This window comes from Saccopteryx bilineata, chromosome 1 (assembly GCF_036850765.1).
Source record: "Saccopteryx bilineata isolate mSacBil1 chromosome 1, mSacBil1_pri_phased_curated, whole genome shotgun sequence".
Taxonomy (NCBI): Eukaryota; Metazoa; Chordata; class Mammalia; order Chiroptera; family Emballonuridae; genus Saccopteryx; species Saccopteryx bilineata.
The window spans coordinates 122248305-122268716 of record NC_089490.1 but is presented as its reverse complement, the minus strand read 5'-3'; the positions used below and the strand labels follow the sequence as shown (position 1 = coordinate 122268716).

Below are 20412 nucleotides of genomic sequence, written 5' to 3'. Positions count from 1 at the left end.
GGTGGGATGCAGAATGGTACACAGGCCAGGAACACAGGCCAGGCTGGCACAGTCTTAAAAAACTAAACATGTCTTACCATACAATCCAGTAATCATATCCCTTGATTACCCAAATAAGTAGAAAACTTACATCCATACAAAAACCTGCACAAGAATACCTATAGCAACTTTCTTTCTAATTGCTAAAACTTGGAAGCAACCAAGATATCCTTCAATAGTTGAGAAGATTTTTAAAATTATTATAATGAAATATTATTCAGCAATAAAATGAAATGAGGGATCCTTGACTTCAGGTGGTGAGCACATAATACAGTGTGCAGATGATGTGTTGTCAAACTGTGCACCCAAAACCTGTTAACAAGTGTCGCCCCAATAAATTCAATAAAAAGGAAAAATAATGGAATAAGGTTTTTATAAATTTATTTGAGAGAGAGAAAGGAAGAGAGAAATATTTATTTGTTGTTTTACTTATTTATGCATTTATTGGTTGATTCCTGCATGTGCCTTCGCTGAAGATCAAACTCACAACCTTGGTATACTGGGCCAATGCTCCAATCAAATGAGCCATGAAGCCAGAGCTGGAATAAAAAGGTGGTTTTCTTTTTTTTTGAGAGAGAGACAGACAGACAAGGACAAACAGACCAGAAGGGAGAGAGATGAGAAGCATCAATTCTTAGTTGTTGTACCTTACTTGTTCATTGATTGTTTTCTCATATGTGCCTGGATCAGGGCAGGGCTTGTTACTGCAGAGCGAGTGGCCCTTTGCTCAAGCCAATGACCCTGAGCTCAAGCTAGCAACCTTGGCCTTCAAGCCAGTGACCTTGGCCTTCAAGCCAGCAACCTTTGGGCTCAAGCCAGTGACCTTGGGCTCAAGCCAGCAACCCTGGAGTCATGTGTCTGTGACCCCACACCCAAGCTGGCGACCCATGCTCAAGCTGGGTGTGAGCCAGCGCTCAAGCCGGTGACCTCAGAATTTCAAATCTGGGTCCTCGGCATTCCGTACCAACCCTCTATCCACTGCACCACCAGCTGGTCAGGCTGGAATAAAAGTTTTAAAATGCTGGGGGGAAAAATGAATCAATTCATGAAAATACATAAGGAAACTTAAATGCATGTGTAAAGCGAAAGCAGTCTATCTGAAAAGACTATACACTATATAATTCTAACTATATGACATTCTGGAAAAGACAAAACAATAAAGACAGATCAGTGGTTACCAGGGGTTCAGGCAGAAGGAAGGAAAGATAAATGGGCCACAGGGAATTTAAAAAAAATTATTTTCCAATTACTGTGGACATTCCATATTGTATTAGTTTCAGGTATACAGAATGGTTAGACATTTACATAACTTACAAAGTAATCCCCCAATAAATCTTGCACCCACCTGACACCATGTATAATTTTACAATATTATTAATTATATTCCCTCATTTTACATCCCCATAACTTTTGTAACTGTCAATCTGTACGACTTAATCCCTGCATTTTTTTTCACACAGCTCCCCAAGCCTCCCGGTCCCCTAACACATCTCCCATCTGGCAACCATCAGTTTGTTCTCTGCGTCTGGGATGTGTTCTTTTTCTCATCAACATTATAACAAAACAATATTTAAGGAATAACATTATTCAAGAACCTGCTGTACTCTGATTATGCTGAACTTTCCTTCCTGACCACTTTCTAGGCCACAGGCCAGCATATTAATTATCTTTGGCCTTGAAACAAATCCTTAGCTACAGGACATCATCAAAACTGTTCAACATCTTGCAACAAGCCTATAGGATATAAAATAGCTGTGAAGATATAACATCAACATAAAGTGTTCAATATATTTTAGTCCCTTTCCTGTATTTAGCATAATATTGAGTTTGTTGAATACCTGATTGACCTGTCTTCTAGCTCTGCTTCTTGAAATCCTACTCATTCTGTTCAAATGGTATTTATGTCTGTCCATATGCCAGTCCTATACTGTTTTCATTACTGTAGCTTTGTAATATGTTTGATGTTGGGAAATGCTTTAGTCTTTTTTCTCTAGATACATTTTAAGATTATTTTTTCTAGTTCTGCAAAAAAAAAATTGCCTTTTGTTGTTTTGTTTTTCTTGTATTTTTCTGAAGTTGGAAACAGGGAGGCAGTCAGACTCCCTCATGCACCCGACCGGGATCCATCCGGCATGCCCACTAGGGGGCGATGCTCTGCCCATCTGGAGCGTCACTCTGTTGTAACCAGAGCCATTCTAGCGCCTGAGGCGGAGGCCACAGAGCCATCCTCAGCGCCCAGGCCAACTTTGCTCCAATGGAGCCTTGGCTGCAGGAGGGGAAGAGAGAGACAGAGAGGAAGGAGAGGGGGAGGGGTGGAGAAGCAGATGGGCACTTCTCCTGTGTGCCCTGGCCGGGAATAGAACTTGGAACTCCTGAACGCCAGGCCGATGCTCTACCACTGAGCCAACTGGCCAGCGTCTCCTTTTGTTGTTTTTTATGTTGTTTGTTTGGGGTTTTTTTCTACTAAATAACTTGAATTTTTCAAATCTGAGAGGAAAGACTACATCTCCCTGACACAAACAAAATATAATTAAAGCCCATGCTGTTTTGTGTAACATTTTCTTACTTTATTGAGCCTGTGGCAAAGATTTTTTTTAAGCATTTTAATTTTATTTATTTATTTATTTATTTTGTTACAGAGACAGAGAGAGGGACAGACAGAAAGGGAAAAAAATAAGGAGCATCAATTCTTCGTTGCAGCACCTTAGTTGTTCATTGATTGCTTTCCCATATGTGCCTTGACCGGGGGGCTACAGCAGAATGAGTGACCCCTTGTTCAAGCCAGCGATCTTGGGCTCAAGCTGGTGAGCCTTGCTCAAACCAGATGAGCCCACACTGAAGCTGGTGACCTCGGGGTCTTGAACCTGGGTCCTCCATATCCCAGTCCGACACTCTATCCCTTGTACCACAGCTGGTCAGGCTGCCTGTGGCAAAGGTTTTCAAAATTATTTTTTATTAAAATGGAATTGATGAGTAAAAGTATAAGATATTTAAAGTGTGCAACATGATCTGATATAGCCATTGATACCCTGATAGGTACTGCATTAAATATGTAGCTCACTTTGGGTAGTATGTACATTTTGGCAATATTCATTTTTCAAATTCATGAACAGAGATGCCTTTTAATTTATTTGTGTCTAATTTCTTTCAGCAATTGCCATAATTTATTGAATCATTCTAATTTCAATAGATTTTTTTTTTTTTTTTTTTTTACATAGAGTCAGAGAGAGGGACAGATGGGGACAGACAGACAGGAACGGAGGAAGACGAGAAGCATCAATCATCAGTTTTTTGTTGCGACACCTGAATTGTTCATTGATTGCTTTCTCATATGTGCCTTGACCGTGGGCCTTCAGCATACCGAGTAACCCTTTGCTTAAGCCAGCGGCCTTGGGTCTAAGCTGGTGAGCCTTGCTCAAGCCAGATGAGTCCGCGCTCAAGCTGGCGACCTCGGGGTCCCGAACCTGGGTCCTCCTCATCCCAGTCCAATGCTCTATCCACTGCGCAACCGCCTGGTCAGGCTCAATAGATTTTTTTTGAGAGAGAGTATCAACTGCACATAGTTGTGCCATTGATTGCTTCTCATATGTGCCCTGACTAGGGCTCAAGCTGGTGACCTCTGGATAAAGCTGGCATCCTTGGCACTCCTCATCAATGTCAAAACTCCCATCCATTAGCTTGTCCACATCTGTGTCTGATGACAAATCACTGTCTTCAACAATGAGCACAAAAACAAGAGCGAAAAAGTGATAATGCAAGTTAAAAAACTACAACCACTGTATACAATGCACCCAGTTTTTAGATCCCAAATGTGCGTCTTATACATGGGAAAATGTGGTAATTTACATGGGAAATGTTCCTTTGAATCCCATTTGAAACTCTAGTGCCTAAGTAATGTTTATTTGAAGCATTGTGGGAGAGGTAATATGACTTAGTTGTTAATAATAAGCTCCTTACCAAAATTCTCAAATTCCAAAGTCTTTAAAAACCAAGAGTTCTTTTTGACATTTGCCACAAACTAGGTAACAAACTAAGACCTGAAATGAAGTCAAAACTACTTGTAGTCCTCATTTGTCCCACTTTATGTGATTTTATGTTTAAATCAGATATATTCATTTCTTTGCTTATGGAGAGGTTTCCAGACTCTCATGAAACTGTTATATAAAATTTGACATATGCTCTTATTAACCTTTCTAAAATCTGAAAATTTTTGAATTCCAAAGCACATAAAACTTTATCAGTTTGTGATAAGGGGTTATAGACTTCTAATTTTTAATAATGTGTACTCTGTGTCAGACTATTCTAAGTGCTTTATTTATTTTAACTTGATTCATCTCACAAAACTTATAAGAAAAGTATAATGGTTATTTTCATCACACAGATGAGAAAACCAACCCACAGAAAGAAGAAATACTGTAACTTCCAAAACTAATAAGGGGTGGTGCCTAGATCATCACATGACTCTAGTCAGAAAGCTGGACTAGCTAAGCTGGCTTTTAAGTCAGAGCTCAAGGTTTACTTACTTATGGCAGGTAGGTAAAATCAGACTAGTTTAGTGATAACTCACTCTCAGTTTTCTCCTTGTAAAATGCAAATAGTATTACAAACTAGCCCATCAGACTATTACCTAGATTAAATAAATCATATAAATGACAATATAGTGGTACATGGTTACCTATTCAAAATACATTTCTTATTGCTAATAGTGTTGATCAGTTTAAGTCAACCTAAAATATCAAGCTAGTTACTGTAGATTTTACATTGATGAAAATATATATATATATGTGGACAATCTAGGACCATGTTTTGATTTTGTTTTGTTTTGTTTTGTTTTTAGTGAGAGAGAGAAAGGAAGGGAGAGAGATGAGAAGCATCAATTCTTTGTTGCAGCATCTTAGTTGTTCGTTGATTGCTTTCTCATATGTGCCTTGGCTGGGGTGCTCCAGCTGAGCCAGTGAACCCTTGCTCAAACCAGCAAACCTTGGGCTCGAGCCAGCAACCATGGGGCCATATCTATGATCCCACACTCAAGCTGGCAACCCTGCACTCAAGCTGGTAAGCCTGTGCTCCAACCAGATGAGCCTGTGCTCAAACCAGCAAACTTGGGGTTTTGAACCTGGTCCTCAGTATCCCAGGATGATACTCTTTCCGCTGCATCACCACCTGGTCAGGCTCTAGAACCATTTTTATACCTTTTAAAATATATCCAGATGAAATCTATCTTTTCTGGTGCTATGGTTTTACCTATGTAAGGAAACATCTGGCTGAACCAGCATCTGACACAAGGCAGGTAATCAATAAATATTTCTTGAATAAACAGTGTTGTAAAATTATAAATAGTCAACTACATGCTTTAAATTGCAAAATGTTGACTCTGAGTCCACGTGAAATGTACATCACTGAGAGCCTTAGTTGATAATGGCAGATAATAAAAATGTTAATGGGTTCATTGACTTCCTTTAAACAAACAGTAAAGTCCATAGCCTATATTTCATTAGAGTTGTACTAAAAAAGATCTCACCATACTTATCTGGCAAGATGCCCAACAAAGAGTAAAAGATCAGAGTTTTGCTTCCCACATCAAGTCTCTAGGGCACTGACTTCCATGGGGAAGGGAACATTTGAGTGAGCCAAAGTGAGTCAAACTAAGCTGAATTTTAAATAACTGAATATGACTAGAAAGCTCTGGGATATGACTGGAATGTCATTAACAAATGTGTCAGGAGAATTTGATAGAAGAGTTGAAGTAACTTAAAAAAATATAGGCTTTATGTTTATACTGTATCGCAAAGAGACTGCTTATTAAACTGTATAATTTTCTGGCAAAAGAGCTTTGAAAAACTCTTAAATACCTAACAGATTTTAAGAACTTCTAGATACTTCGGAAGAAAATAATTTGTAATATGTGACACACCTGATATTAACATTAGTAACAAATAATATGCCAAAACTTATACATTATTTGATTCATTAATGTTATCAAATACTACTTGTGAATTGTAATTATTGATTTATAATCAAAACAGTAGAACACCTGAAGTATGTCCCTCTGTCAGCTTGCGCCTGAACTCTTACTCATATTTCAAGACCAGTATAGATCAAAAAAAAAAATTTTTTTACATGGAATATGCTTATTTTGGAAATGGTTGAATAATTCCACCTATCTTTTATCAATTTCAATATGTTCATTTTCCCATTGTATTAATTTTTCAGAATTTAAAATATACATTCAGTCTTCTAATTTCTTCAACAAGACAATTGTCATCTATTTTTATGTCTGGCATTTCTTTAGATAAAAACTCAACAAAAACCCTGGCCGGTTAGCCCAGTGGTAGAGCGTCTGCCTGGCATGCAGGAGTCCCAGGTTCGATTCCTTGCCAGGGCACACAGGAGAAGCGCCCATCTGCTTCTCCACCCCTCCCCCTCTCCTTCCTCTCTCTCTTTCTCTCTTCCCCTCCCACAGCCAAGGCTCCATTGGAGCAAATTTGGCCCAGGCGCTGAGGATGGCTCCATGGCATCTGCTTCAGGCGCTAGAATGGCCCTGGTTGCAACAGAGCGATGCCCCAGATGGGCAGAGCATCGCCCCCTGGTGGGCATGCTGGGTGGATCCCGGTTGGGCGCATGGGGGAGTCTGTCTGACTGCCTCCCCGTTTCCAACTTCAGAAAAATACAAAAAAAAACCCCAAACAAAAAAAATTAACACAGGATTCAATATCTGTCCAATATATTTGCGATGAAGTCAAAACACACGATTGAGGCCCTGGCCGGTTGGCTCAGTGGTAGAGCGTCGGCCTGGCGTTCAGGGGTCCCAGGTTCGATTCCCAGCCAGGGCACACAGGAGAAGTGCCCATCTGCTTCTCCACCCCTCCCCCTCTTCTTCCTCTCTGTCTCTCTCTTCCCCTCCCGCAGCGAGGCTCCATTGGAGCAAGGATGGCCCGGGCGCTGGGGATGGCTCCTTGGCCTCTGCCCCAGGCGCTAGAGTGGCTCTGGTCCCGACAGAGCGACGCCCCGGAGGGGCAGAGCATCGCCCCCTGGTGGGCGTGCCGGGTGGATCCCGGTTGGGCCATGTGAGAGTCTGTCTGTCTCTCTCCGTTTCCAGCTTCAGAAAAATGCAAAAAAAAACAAACACGATTGAAAACTGTTATTTCCCGTGATATTTGTTTCAGACCATTCTTTGATATATTGAAAACATGTCTTTGATAAACTTTTCTGTTATGCCTGGATTTGATTCCTCTAAGTCTGACAATTTTCTTTTTATAATTAAAAGAAGAAATTTTTCTTCAAAATGAGATTTATATTGAACGATAATGTCATTCAAAATAAGACTAACTTTCATAGGTGAAATATGTTCACCTTCAATCTTTTGAATCGTTTTGTGAAAAATAGATGTTTGATTATGTACAAAATACATTAATATCTTAGATATTTTATTATTGAAAAACGATTCCAGGATTTTAGGACATTTGTCTAAACTTAAAAAATATAAATGAAGAGGCTGAAATAATTGTAGAACATGCTCTATAGCAGGTGTTAGAGCAAGCCGTCTAACTTTTGAATATCCTAAAAGGTTTTTGTATTCAACATTTGCTTCTTCACAAAGTTGTTTTAAAGTAGCAACATGAATGGTGAAACAACTAAAATGCAAATAAATTGTAGTTATTATTACTTCTACATCAATTGGCATGGCACATGATGCTGTGTTGATGCATTTGACAAGATATATGAGGCCCTAGCTGGTTTGCTCAGTGGTAGAGCGTCGGCCTGGCGTGCAGAAGTCCCGGGTTCGATTCCAGGCCAGGGCACACAGGAGAAGCGCCCATCTGTTTTTCCACCCCTCCCCCTCTCCTTCCTTTCTGTTTCTCTCTTCCCCTCCTGCAGCGAGGCTCCAGTGGAGCAAAGATGGCCCAGGCACTGGGGATGGCTCCTTGGCCTTTGCCCCAGGCGCTAGAGTGACTCTGGTCGCGACAGAGTGACGCCCCGGAGGGGCAGAGCATCACCCCCTGGTGGGCAGAGCATCGCCCCCTGGTGGACGTGCTGGGTGGATCCCGGTCGGGCACACGCGGGAGTCTGTCTGACTGTCTCTCCCCGTTTCCAGCTTCAGAGGAATACAAAAAAAAAAAAAAAGGTATGTGCATTACAACCTATCCCTAGTATTTTCTTTTGAAGTAACTCTTATAATTTTACATACACATTATTCACCCCTTTGCGTCTTTGCCCACTAAAATTTGTATTATCAGCTGTTAGTGCAACAACTTTGGATTTCAAATTGTTTTCATTCATTACTCTGTATACATGGTTTGACAAAATTTCAGAAGTTTTGCCCTCAATGGATTCTAAATTTAAAATTTTTACTGGAATACCCTTGGTATTATTAAAATATCTTGCTATTATTGGATACAGTTTAATTTCATTATGATTTGATGCATCAGATAAAATCATTACAAATGCTGCAGTTTCCAAGTCCTCTGTAAGTATTTTGTCACAGTAATTTTTAAATACTGATTTCAAAATAGCCTCACATTTTGTCCTGACACATGAAAATTTTGCATTGTGAAACTTTTTCAATAATTTAGTTGTATGATCCATACTATGAAAACTTTGTGAATTATGGTATGAAATGCAAATGTTCCCTCCATTGCAGCCAACTGTTTTTCATCTTCAGAATAATTTGAAGTTTTAAAAACACCTGTTACTTTACAACTGAAGGCTGATGCAGCTAATGATTGCTTATGTTTGTTGGTAGTCAAGTGTTTTCTTATTGCTGCTCTGCCCCCAACTGCAATACAAAATTCTCCGCTGCAAATATTGCAGAAAACAATGGTATCTTTCTTTGATATGAAGAATGGACATTCCTTTTTCAATTTATTATTGAAATGGCATTTTCTCTTTTTTGATTTTTCCATCCCTTAAATGAAATTAAAAATTAAAAATAAAATATAGAGCTACACAAATGATGCAAGCACATTAGGAACTAAACACGTTACATCATGGTCAGCAAATTTTCCGGAAGCTAAATTAACAAAACTAACTATCAAACAAAACCACTAATTTGGAGTGATATTCTGTGTATTTATCATTTTCTAATTAAAAAATGTCTGTTTTATGCAACTATGTAATCAAAATATGTTATTAATAGATATGGTTTGAGGTTAGATTTCCACTTTAAAACTTGAATTTCGGGAAAATACTTGTAAATAAAATTATATGTATTTGGAAATTATTAAAAAGATAATGAATAAAACACAAATTGTGCTTACCTGTCTATGATTGAATATTCACTGAGAAAGAAATAATCGTGAGTCTCCAATGTCGTATGCGCCATGTTGTGTTTCAGTAAGAAGTACACAAAGCCATCTGCATGCTCAGTATATCGCTCACTTTCTCAAGGTCTCCTGTGAGGAGCATATGCGTCTCATAATCATGTCTCTCCACACTATACTGATCCTTGATGAATTGTCATGTCAAATACAAATATGTCACATCACATGCAATGGATCGACTCTGCATCAATCGAATACAGACATTTACAGATTAGTCTTCAAATATCAAAAAGGAGGACATGTAGGAGGACACTTTTCAAGGGAAGACGGGACTTACAAAAAATCTGCCCTCTCTAAAGAAGAATGATTAGTCACCTATTCACTATATTCTCTAGTGACTCAAAAAATAAATAAGCTTCTTGCAAATGATATCAAAAACTGTCTCACTGTTCTACATATAGAATACTGCCATAGTAAATGTTCTGTGCCATAATAGAGGTCTCAAAAGATATTAGTTCCTTTCTCTTCTCTCTTTAGTTACCATTACTCCTGTTATTTGTCCCAACTGTTGATCTAAGAGGATTTTTCTCTTAAATCTTACATAGTTTTTGTTATTTATTTATTTTTTCATTAAGTGAGAGGTGGGGAGGAAGACAGACAGGCTACTGAATGTGCCCTGACCAGGATCCACTCGGCAAGCCACCTACCTGGAGATGTTTTGCCCGTCTGGGGCCGTTGCTCCATTGCTCAGCAGCCAAACTATTTTAGCGCCTGAGGTGAGGCCATGGAGCACAAGGCACCAACTTGCTTGAACCATTTGATCCATGGCCGCAAGAGGGAATGAGAGAGAGAACAAAAAGGGGGGGGAGGTGGAGAAGTAGATGGTCTCTTCTCCTGTGTGCCCTGACTGGGAATCAAACCCGGGACTTCCACACACTAGGTCGATGCTCTACCACTGAGCCAACTGGCCAGGGCCACATAGTTTATTTTCTATTCAAGTAAATCAATAAGAGAGCAATAGAATTAAGGGAAAGGATGTTTAAAGCTAAATCCAAGAGTAAGATACAGGAACAAGGAGTGAGGTGGGAGCTGGGAAAGAGCTAGTAAAAACTCTTGAAATCAAGGAATTGTTGCCTGACCCGTGGTAGCACAGTGGATAAAGCGTGGATGTGGAGCACTAAGGTCACTGGTTCGAAACCCTGGGTTTACCTGGTCAAGGCACATATGGGAGTTGATGCTTCCTGCTCCTCTCCCCTTCTCTCTCTCCTCTCTGAAATGAATAAATAACATCTTTTAAAAAAATAATCAAAAAAATTGTTAGTGTTCACTTGTGACAAATGTAAAATGGTGTTACGTTTAATTATGCCAGTGTCAAAAGGTATTGTATCTAATATTTATCATATGCCTATGTTTCTTTCATCCTTGAACCTGTTAGAAACAAAATTCAACTAAGTAAATTTAAAAATCAAGTTGGTTTTATTCAATGATACATGAATTGGGTGACATCCCATTGATAAAACAGAGAGAATCTCTGAGGAACAGCACACAATGGAAGGCTTTTATAGGCAGAAGGTCACAGAGACAAAGAGCACATTACCTCATCTTTTATGGGGGGCAGGGGTGGAGAGAGGTCTATCAGGTGGATTACCTCACCACTGATGACCAGGAACTTCCAGAGTAGGGAAGCTAACACTGCAGTTGGTTTGCACAAGAGACTCTGTCCCAGGCCTGTTTTTTCTGGGGCAGGGGGTGGGGGGGAATTGGAAAATTTTCAGATATCAGAAATTTAAGTACAATCTTTATTATATGCAGCTTAAGTGTCTGTTTGTCACTGATAGCTTATTGGTTGCTTGGGTAACTGTACTAGCCAATGGGGTGAAGTTGCCACGGCATTCAAATAGTCCTGCCTTCTGGCATGCCACCTCACAAATTGAGGTTAAAGATTGGAGCAATTATTATGCTGTTAAGAAATCTTAACACCAGAAGGGGTCTTTGCAATGGTACAAGACTAGAGGTTCTCCAATTGAAAAATAATGTCATAATAGCTAAGTCTTTGACTGGCTCCTCTAAAGGTGAAATACATGTCATTCCAAGAATTGATTTGGCTCCATCTCAAACAGGGTTGCCGTTTCAATTGAGATGTAGACAATTTCCTGTAAAACTTGCCTTTGCTATGACCATCAATAAGTCTCATGGCCAAACGCTTAAGCGTGTTGGCAATTTTTTTACCTGAGCCTGCATTTGGACACCGTCAACTTTATGTTGCCTGTTCAAGAGTTCATGAAAGAACGGACATAAAATTAAAAATAATTGATGGTCCTCTGCAAGGCGAGCTTAAAAATGATGGAAAGATCTACACAAGAAATGTTGTGTACAAAGAGATCTTTGACATGTGAATTAACATTTTATTATTTAAATCACCTTTATTTATTGAGCTAGCGGTGGCTCTTAAGAAATGTACCGCCAGTGGTTTCCTTCATTGCACTCTACTTTAAGCAATTAAGCAAGTAGAAGGGGGAAACCCCGTGGGGCAGTAAGCAAAGGGGCGTCCTCACCGCCTGCCCTGGGTAATTCAGTTTGAATTAGCAGACATCTTTGCACAAATCATTTTAATTACAATTTATAATATCTAGAACAGCGGTCATTTCGTATGACCGCTGGGCTTTCTAGTTTTGGATAAACCAAGATGTAAAATTAAAAATTTTCCATCAGTAGAATCTGTGGAGGCTAAAAAAAATTAATTCTTTCCTTCCTACCTTTCAAAATCTTCTAATTGGGCTAATAATCAAATTAACAGACACAGATTAACAGAAAAAAAATCAAATTGTCAATATATGAGCATGAGGAATTCACATTAAGAATGGAAATTTCAAAGACTTTTAGGCAACACAGGGTATATATGACATTTTGGGCAAAGGAGAAAAGAGAGGGCGGGGGTATTAAAATTTAGAAGTACGAATGGCAATTTACAGGTAGTGAAGAACAGCATACATGGCAGGCAAATCCTTGCTAGGCAGCTCAGAAACAAATGGACATAGAGGGTACCTAGCTAACAGCCTCTGCCTGAAGCCCTCCCATTTGCCATATTTAGTTCAAATTAGGATAAAATGTATATGCTAAGGTTTCCTTCCTGGAGTAGGCTTTTCCATCTGAATCTCTTAGGCAGGAAAGGGCAGGATCAAAGATTCTTTCTGAGTCTTTTACTTCTTAATAAACAGCTTAAAATCAATATCCCAGCTTCAGGGTGGCAGAATTTTGGTCCATTCAGTCCCGTACTTGAAGTTAAGTTAGATTGCTTCAAATTTTATTGACTCAATCATTCAGTCCAGAGAATATGTCAGCTCAGTTAAATTGTTCAGTTTTATTTCAGAAAACAGTGATGCTGATGGACTCCCAAAGTGAGGCCTATATCATATAAGCTGGCATACAAGTATTTAATAAGGGATATGTGTATGAAAATAAAATAAAATAAAATAGCTAGTGATGAGAGCAAATTATAAAAGTTTCTGAGTCTGTAAGGCTGTCAAATGAGAAGATTTCTAGATGTAAAACTCAAAGTTTATTTTGCTGGAATGAAGGCAGGCAGTAATTATGTGATAGATTATTCTCACCTATACTTTGAATGTCTCTGGTTATGTAATCAGGTGCTCAAGTAAATTCTTTATGGCTTGCACAGCGTCAGTTACTGAAATTGTTTAAGCTGTTGTAGCAATTTTTCAAGTTTATGTCATATTGATTAGCTGCAGTTTGAGAAGTTTTAGTTCTCAATAATTCCCAGTCAAAGAATGAGAGAAAAATGACACATTAGTTCAAAGGGTTTATAGCCAAATATTTATGAAAAGTAGAAAAAGTCAGGTTCTACTTCAGTTTACAGGTGAAAAATAACTTTAAAGACAATTAACTGAAGTTTAATATCCATAGTTATGTATTACAGATTCTATGGAAACACAATTTAAAAAAAAATTTTTTTTTAATTTTTTTTCTTTACAGGGACAGAGAGAGAGAGTCAGAGAGAGGGATAGATAGGGACAGACAGGGAAGGACAGAGATGAGAAGCATCAATCATCAGTTTTTCGCTGCGACACCTTAGTTGTTCATCGCCCTCTCATATGTGCCTTGACTTGACCGCGGGCCTTCAGCAGACCGAGCAACCCCCCCACTTGAGCCAGCAACCTTGGGTCCAAGCTGGTGAGCATTTTTTTTTATTTTTATTTTGCTCAAACCTGCGCTCAAGCCGGCGCTCAAGCCGGCGACCACGGGGTCTCGAACCTAGGTCCTCGACATCCTAGTCCAACACTCTATCCACTGCGCCAATGCCTGGTCAGGCACACAACTTTTCTTCCTAAAATCACCTCCAGTTTTTTCAAAGATAGTCAAATTAAGACCGCTTATTGCATACAAGCTAGTTTAAATAAATTTGGCTAAATTATTTGCATAATACAACAAGAATAGTAATTGATCATGTAGGCTGTTTTAAATCTGCTTTGCTGGAATTTCATAAAGCTCATTTTGAACTTTAACCTCTAAAAGCTAAGAAGCTATCAAACTTTGCCTGTAATGCCCATTGATTTGGGTGAACCACTCCTATTCAAGGTCTCCCCCCCAATGTTTTGAGGTTCTTTCTTGGTCATCTCCCAGGACAGTAACCTTTGTTTCTTACCTGGAAAGACTACTGTGAACCATGTAAGTAAAGTGATGCTGGAGGACGTTAACGGAGGCCCCAACCTGATAGTGGGATCCAGGTCCTTGTCACTGCACAACAAAGAATTTGAGGAAAAGACAGAAAGAGTTAGTGAAGCACAGAGAATTTATTTATTTATTTTAAAAGCAACTCTTCATTTATTTTTTATTTTATTTTTTATTTTTTACAGAGACAGAGAGTGAGTCAGAGAGAGAGATAGACAGGGACAGACAGACAGGAATGGAGAGAGATGAGAAGCATCAATCATTCGTTTTTCATTGCTTTGCAACACCTTAGTTGTTTATTGGTTGCTTTCTCATATGTGCCTTGACCACGGGCCTTCAGCAGACCGAGTAACCCCTTGCTGTAGCCAGCGACCTTGGGCTCAAGCTGGTGGGCTTTTGCTCAAACCAGATGAGCCCGCGCTCAAGCTGGAGACCTCAGGGTCTCGAACCTGGGTCCTCTGCATCCCAGTTTGACGCTCTATCCACTGCGCCACCGCCTGGTCAGGCGAGAATTTATTAAAGTGAAAGTACACACTCAAGAAGGGAGCACAGACAAAGAACGAGACCCCCTGATGGGGCCTGGGTAGAAGGTTTTTGTTAAATTTAGATAAAGGAGAGGATAAAGTGGTCTTTGGCTTCTGATGCTGGTGGAGTGATTGCTGATTCAGTTCAGCTTCGTCTCGTCTCTCTTGAATAGTGGATTTCTTTTTTGGTCCTTCCAGGACTGTCCTGCCATTTGTGGGTGGGGATGGGGGTTGGTGGGGAGGGCACTGAGTGCTTCCAAAACAGCAATATAAATTTATTATAGTAATATTATAATGCCCTTTTGGTCACTTTTACGTCAATATGTTTGTCAAATCTGGATGAGACTGGTTGTTGTTTGTCTTAACTACAGGAAATTGGGAGGGGAAGTGGGGGAACAAGTGATCAGCAAAGGCTGGACCTGCCGTGATCCAACCATGACAGAGAAGGGGAAAGGTAGTACTTGAAGTCTCTGTGCCCTAGTCTAACTTCCCTGCGTCAGAGCTTCCCTGCCCCAGGCTGTTTTTCCAAGGGGCTTTTATGGGCCTCTAAAGTCCATTTTAATTCCTTAACTCTTTCTAGTTACATCTAAGTCTAATCGTATCACTTTCAAACATAACATTTCAAAGTCTTGGTTAATAAAACCAGTTTCCAGTTGTGTCCAGTTATAAAAAGAACATATTTTTTGAACTTATGTAAACAAATATAGTGCCATGAAAATAATAATACTCATTAAGAGTTTTCAAATTCTGTAGGAATCAGATAAGGAGAAAAATATAAATGTTTTAATATTGCTTATAAAAGTATAATTTACCAAACTGCTCTAAGAAAAATCGAGTTTTCTTATATCTGGTAAACAAAATCATTTAAAGAATTAGCAATATCTTGAACAGTCATAACAATAATTATCCTTAATTCATTCAGTCACTTAATTCTTGTTTATTCTGATTACTTGCCATTATTTCCATGAATCCAGTTATTCCTTAGAGTTCTATAAATCTTCATCCAGTTCATAGGTATGATCTGAAAGTTTGTTCTCAGAAACCTATAATTTAGAGTCTCCATTGCACGCTTCCACAGTCTCAGAGCTGTGAAGGTAACAGCAGGAGGTGACTGGGCTGGTCCCTGCCATGCTGGACATACAGCGTCTGCTCCAACCATTGCTCCTGCCAGTGTCTGTGCCTTTCAATGGTGACAAGATAGTGCCCAAGAAAAACTCATTTGGCTCACTGAAGGATGAAGACCAGATCTCCACCAACCTATATGGCCACCATGACTGGAGGCTGAAAGGGGCCTGGAGTCAAGGTGACTGGTACAAGACTGCTGAAAGGGCCTGACTGGATCCTGGGTGAGGTCAACACCTTGGACTTGCTGGCCATGGGTGCACTGGCTTCCCCATTGGCCTCAAGCATAGCTACATGAATAAGCCCTCAGGTGGCAGGTGTAAGTCTCTGGTGGTGAATGCGGATGAGGGGCAGCTAGGACCTTCAAGGACCAAATCATGCGCCACCACCCCCACAAAGCTAGCGGAAGGTGCCCTAATGGGAGTCCAGGCCATGGGTGCCCATGTGGCTTACATCTATGATATATCCATGGGGAATTCTACAATAAGGCCTCTGATCTGCAGCTGACCATCCAAGGGGCCTATGAGGCTGGTCTGATTGAAAAGAATGCCTGTGGCTCTGGCTATGATTTTGATGTGTTGGTGGTGCAGGGCTGGGGCCTACATCTGTGGGGAGTAGATAACGCTCACTGAGTCCATTGAGGCCAAACAGGGCAAACTCCGCCTGAAGCCACCCTCCCCTGCAGACATGGGACTGTTTTGCTGCCCTGCAACTGTGGCCAATATGGAGACAGTGCTGTGTCACCCACCATCTCCCATTGCCAAGGAGGTGCCTGGTTTGCCAGCTTTGGCCGTGAGCACAACTTGGACACCAAACTTTCAACCACCACCCCTGCAACTTAGGAAATGTCTTTGCTGCTTAGAGAAGTGATTGAAAAGCATGCTGGTGGTGTCATGGGTGGCTAGGACAACCTCCTTGCTTTAATTCTTGGTGACTCATCCACCCATCTCTCTGGTCCCTGAGTTTATATGTGTGAAACAGTGTTGATGGACTTGGATGCTCTGGTACAGGCACAGATGGTCTTGGGCACGCAATGGAGATCATCATGGACTGTTTCAGGGACATTGTTTTATTTTATTTATTTATTTTTTAATTTATTCATTTTAGAAAGGAGAGAGAGAGGGAGAGGAGAGAGAGACAGAAAGAGAGAGAAGGGGGGAGGAGCAGGAAGCATCAACTCCCATATGTGCCTTGACCAGGCAAGCCCAGGGTTTCGAACCGGCGACCTCAGCATTCCCAGGTCAATGCTTTATCCACTGCTCCACCACAGGTCAGGCCATCAGGGACATTGTTGCCGTGAACCAGTGTAGCTAGTAATTCCAGGTCCTGAGTGGGAACAGCGCAGAATTAAGAAAATAGGCTTGGAGAAAAAGATGGGCTCAGGAGGTCTCTTTGCAACTCAAGAGATAGCTTGCAAAAAGCAAAGCTCCATTCCCCAACCTGCTTTATTTATAAAGCCATTAGCAAATCAAAGAAATCAATAAAGCAAAGACACATTTCCAGGGCATCCCAAGAATTCTCCCAAGTGCAGAAAACCCCCACCATAAATAACATCTTAACTTTACAAAAACAAAAGATAAAAGAAACTTGCCTCCAGTCTTTCTGAGGAACATAAGGGGTAGGAAGAGCATAAATAATCTAGCACCATAGTAAAATAGCCTTTAGCAACTTCATAGAACAAGTAGGGTGGGGGATTGGGCAGACTGTCAGCTTGCTGCCAGTTCCCTACACCTCTGTCCCCCAAAAATCTAAACTGCAAAGACCCTGTTGGCTTTCAGTCCCCAACACATTGTGAAGGCTATCACCTGCTTCATTGAGTTATACAAACACAAGTTATACAAACACAAGGTAGCCCTGGCCAGATAGCTTGATTGGTTAGAGCATTTTCCAGATAGGCAAAGGTTGCCAGTTTGTCCCGGTCAGGGCACATACAGAAACGAAGTGACATTTCTGTCTCTCTCTTCTTTGGAAAAAAAAAAAAAAAAAAAAAAGAGCTGTGGCCAGTGTACTCCATGCCCTGAGGGTGTAGACTGAACAAAGCGAAGACATGCTTTGTGAGAGAGGGCAAGGAGACAGTCAGCTGAGACCTCTCCCTGTGGGAAAGGAGCAAGCAGACAGAGGGCCACATCATTTGTGCCTTGGGTGACTGGGCGACCTGGCCAGTGCAGGGCCTGGTTGCCACTTCCAGCTGGAGCTCAAGACTGGATGCAGTGGTTTGCCCAGCAGCACCAGGCCATGCAAGCTGCCTCCTGAGCAGGCTGCCCTGAGCTTGCTACACCTGGATGGCATCCAGATGATTGGACAGTAAAGTGAGTGTTACCCACAGAGAGAAAAAAAGAAACCTGTAATTTATAATAACTCAGAGTCCTTTCCATGGATTTTTAAGATGAAACATATTTGCAAAAGCATCAGAGTAAAACAATGACTGTTTATAAATGACAAAACTTAGAATGACATGGTTATAGATCGAATATAATGCAATTGACAAAGAAATTTTAACAACATTTAAAGATAACAATTATAATTACAAATGAAATAATATCAGGACTTTGTAGGCTCTCAGAGATTTCTATATAATCTATAGAACATTTTAGTAATAAAAATATACATATACAAATAGAACATAGTTATCATTATTTTTTATTTGACCAAGCTTCCCATATAATTTAAGCATATAACATAGGCCTAGTTAGTTTAAAATCTTTATAAAAAGAAAGAAAAAAATCAAGGTATTCCAGGCAGTCATTGGAATAACCCAAGTCATTCCTAGTTTAGGAAACAGGTTTTTTTTTTTGTTGTTGTTGTTGTTGTTGTTTTACAGAGACAGAGAAAGTCAGAGAGAGAGAGAGATAGGAACAGACAGACAGGAATGGAGAGAGATGAGACGCGTCAATTATCAGTTTTTCGTTGCAATACCTTAGTTGTTCATTGATTGCTTTCTCATTTGTGCCTTAACAGTGAGGCTACAGCTGACCGAGTAACCCCTTACTTGAGCCAGCAACCTTGGGTCCAAGCTGGTGAGCCTTGCTCAAACCAGAAGAGCCAGTGCTCAAACTGGCAACCTCGAGGTCTCGAACCTGGGTCCTCCACATCCCAGTCCAATGCTCTATGCACTGCGCCATTGCCTGGTCAGGCGGAAACAGTCTTTTTAAAAAAAATTTAAACCCAGAGAAGGTTGTCAAACATTCTTGTCCAACCTGACCAGGCAGTTGCATAGTGGATAGAGTGTCGGACTAGGACGCAGAAGACCGAGGTCCAAAACCCTGAGCTCAACAGCTTGAGTATGGTCACTAGCTTGAGTGTGGAATCATAGGCATGACTCCATGGTTGCTGACTTGAGCCCAAAGGTAATTGGCTTGAAGCCCAAGGTCGTTGGCTTGAGCCCAAGGTCACTGGCTTGAGCCCAAGGTCACTGGTTTGAGCAAGGTGTCACTCACTCTGCTGTAGCCCCCCAGTCAAGGCACATATGACAAAGCAATCAATGAACAACTAAGGTGTTGCAACGAGAAACTGATGATTGATGCTTCTCATCTCTCTCCGTTCCTGTCTGTCTGTCCCTATCTATCCCTCTCTCTGACCCTGTAAAAATTAATTAATAAAAAAAAAAAAATGTATACTAATTCTGTATTAGCTTGCCTTTTTTTTTTTTTTTTTTTTTTTTACAGAGACAGAGAGTCAAAGAGAGGAATAGACAGGGACAGAAAGACAGGAACGGAGAGATGAGAAGCATATATCATTAGTTTTTCGTTGCACGTTGCGACATCTTAGTTGTTCATTGATTACTTTCTCATATGTGCCTTGACCGTGGGGCTACAACAAACCGAGTAACCCCTTGCTTGAGCCAGCGACCTTGGTTCCAAGCTTGTGAGCTTTGATCAAACCAGATGAGCCCGCGCTCAAGCTGGTGACCTTGGGGTCTCGAACCTGGGTCCTCTGCATCCCAGTCCGATGCTCTATCCACTGCACCACCGCCTGGTCAGGCTAGCTTGCTTTTGATATTTAAATTTATTTCAATATTATTCAGCTTAACCGTATGAACTTTTCTTAAGATTTCTCTTCACAAGTATTTTATAACTTCTTAGTCCCTTTTAGTTTATTTCTCTTATTCAGAAATAACCAACTTAAGACAAAACTACTTTTCTTTAATTTCCTCCAAATATATCTCCATACCTTATACCTTCTATTATCAAAAACATGCAGTTTTTTCCAACTTAATTAGAATTTTTTTTTAATTGAGTGAAAGGCAGGGAGGCAGACAGACAGACTCCCACATTCACCCCACTGGGATCCACCTGGCAAGCTCCCTACTCAACGATGCTCTGCCCTTCTGGGGTTGCTGCTCATTGCTCAGCAACTAAAGCTATTTTAGTGCCTGAGGTGAGGCCATGGAGCCATCCTCAGAGGCCAGGGCTAACTTGCTTGAACCATTTGAGCCATGGCTGCAGGACTGGAAGAGGGAGAGAGAAGGGGTGGAGGAGTAAACGGTCACTTCTCCTTTGTGCCCTGACTGAGAATCAAACCTGGGACTTTCACATGCTGGGCCAATGCTCTACCACTGAGCCAACTGGCTGGTGCTTAATTAGAATTCTTAATCCTTAAAAACCTCAAATTTTTAGTGACAACTAAAAAAGCAGAGACAGATTTAACAGTGGACGCACTGGGCATGTACACTGGGCCCCAACTTCTGAAAGGCCCCATAAAACCTCAACTTTATTTTAATGACACCAAGTTTGGTTTCATATGTACAATTTTAACATTAATAGTACATAATACTTTTTATT

General features: G+C 40.6%; 1 pseudogene; it reads left to right on the top strand.

Moving 5' to 3' along the window:
* The first annotated feature begins 15637 nt into the window (after positions 1-15637).
* LOC136319320 (NADH dehydrogenase [ubiquinone] flavoprotein 1, mitochondrial pseudogene) lies at positions 15638-16724 on the top strand (annotated as a pseudogene).
* The last annotated feature ends 3688 nt before the right edge of the window (positions 16725-20412 follow it).